Source organism: Maylandia zebra, linkage group LG2 (genome assembly GCF_041146795.1).
Source record: "Maylandia zebra isolate NMK-2024a linkage group LG2, Mzebra_GT3a, whole genome shotgun sequence".
In the NCBI taxonomy this organism is placed as follows: domain Eukaryota; kingdom Metazoa; phylum Chordata; class Actinopteri; order Cichliformes; family Cichlidae; genus Maylandia; species Maylandia zebra.
Window position 1 is genome coordinate 21,397,443 of NC_135168.1, and position 2,235 is coordinate 21,399,677.

The window sequence follows — 2,235 nt, forward strand, 5'->3', positions numbered from 1 at the left end:
TTGGGGAGTGTGATTGTGTGTACAGTGTCCATGTATGTCTATCCCTACGTTGGGTGAGTGTTAAGTATTTGTATATGCACTGTAAAATCTAATTAGTTCCCAGAACTCAAAAAAATTGAGGAAACTCGTTGCCTCAAAAAAATTGAGTAAAGCTTAGCTAAAAATGACTAAATTGGGACAACTTATTTATTTTGAGTACTCTGTACAAGCTCATTTGTTCCCAGAACTCAAGAAAATTGGATCAAGTTTACGTAAGATGATCAAGTTAGGGCAACTTACTCATTTTGAGTACACTGTACAGCCTTGTTAGTTCCCACAACTCAAAAAAATTGAGGAAACTCGTTGCCTCAAAAAAACTAAGTAAAGCTTACTTAAGATGACTGTTAGGACAACTTACACATTGCAAGTCTGCAGTATTAAGAATAACTTGATATTTCTGTACAATTTTAATTGTTTACCTACTGATAAACATTTCAAGTTCAACTAAATGAAAAAACTATTTGTGGTAACCTGAATATGATTAGAAATAATTAACAACACTTTTTGTAATGATGTTAAAATCAGCCCAACTTTTATTTTCAAACACAACAAAGTATAACAGCCAACATACTGGACACTGTTCTGCTGAACAACAAACAATTATATTGCCATCACTGTAATAATCTTACAATGAAACAAAGTCTCAGATGTAATTATTCTGAAAATAAGTTTAGGCCTACCACAACTTTGTTTTGTACTTATATTACTTATATAATCAAAATAAAATATATTTATTGTTCTGTCACAAGTGCAGTCTCTGATTTAAACAACACATTTGTTTTTCATTCCAACACAGGAGCTGGAATGTTGTAATGTTTTAAGGATGCTTGTTTCCAGTCCAGGCATTACTGCCTGAATGACTATCATGGATCGAGGTGATCCAAATGTAGGTGCAGAAGAAAGTCTTTAACTTCCCTTAAGTACAGTGGCAGTGGATGTGGGTTGGATATGCAATGAGCTTGAACCTGCAGGCGACCATCTTCACTGACCACACCATCTGTGACGGAGGACTCATCTCTCCTGGTGTCCTGCAAGCAAACAATCATATTTTTTTGGAACATGAACTTAATTGCTTTCTTAAAATATTTTTTTCTGCATTTGTTATAAAACAGACTCCAATTTGGACAATCTCAGGCTCCCTCCCCACCGGAGAGGTGACATTCAATGTCCCACTGTCAGTCTGGATAGCCCTGACCCTCACCCAACACACAATAATGTCATGAAAGCATCATTTTAAAAAGGGCTATGCAAACATGGCCAATAACTTTCATTCTAATGATGTGCAAAATGATTTGGGAACAAATTTTGCTGTTAGAAAACTTGCAGACTTCACTATATACAGTGTAGACCCTCTAAACTAAGTTTGGGGGATGTGATCTTTGAATAAATGCAGACCAAACTGTTGTTGTTTGTTTACTTACACAGCATGTCTTGTAGAATTAACTGGAGTCACCAGCAACAGCATAGTGCAGTCATATCTCAAGTCTAATAACAGAAGACAGGAACAGATCAGTAAAGAAACAACTTCCCCAAACCAAAGAACAAATAAAACAATAAGTAAAACAGGCTGATCTAAAGTATGATTAAAGTTCAGCCTGATTAATATAAATGTCACTGACAGTTGTTAATATATTGGAAAACCAAAATACTTACCACTGAGTTGATGTCTTTCTGTCCAACAACACGAGTGCTGGTCCCGAGCCTCAAAGATAGTAAGAAGCAAGCAGAGGGAGAAAAAACAGAACATTTTTCAGAAACTGATTTGATCATTAATGGCTGTGCAATTATTGTAACATAGAGTTTGCTTATGTTGTTAAATAAAGGCTAGATTTGACATTAATAGATGCCACAGATGTTCAAAAGCTGCAAAGCATGAAAAAAAATGGACGTCTCCGAAAACTTCGGAGAATTTTTGCAAATATGTGATGTCTTGATAAATCAAGCAGATACTTTAACTTTACACAGCTACATTCTCGCCTGAAAATATCTTAAAAGTTTATTTTGTGGCCCAGAAAAAGTAATAAGTTTTTTAGCCGAGCTCCTCTGCCATTGCCGCGACAAATGCGATCCTCCTTTTCCCCAGACTACCCTTTCTGGGTCACAAAATAACCTTTTAAGAAATTTTCAGGCGAGAATGTAGCTGTGAAATGCTCAAATATCTACTTAATTTATCAAAATATCACATATTTGCAAAAG

The 2,235-nt window shown here is 35.5% G+C and overlaps 1 long non-coding RNA gene across 1 annotated transcript; it reads right to left on the reverse strand.

Annotated features, from left to right (window-relative positions):
- Positions 1 to 738: 738 nt before the first annotated feature.
- LOC101466248 (uncharacterized) lies at positions 739 to 1,723 on the reverse strand. Its single transcript, XR_191216.4, has 3 exons — positions 1,693 to 1,723; positions 1,461 to 1,524; positions 739 to 1,067 (listed from the first exon to the last, which is right to left on the reverse strand). It is a non-coding gene; the product is annotated as an uncharacterized LOC101466248 (long non-coding RNA).
- Positions 1,724 to 2,235: the final 512 nt, after the last annotated feature.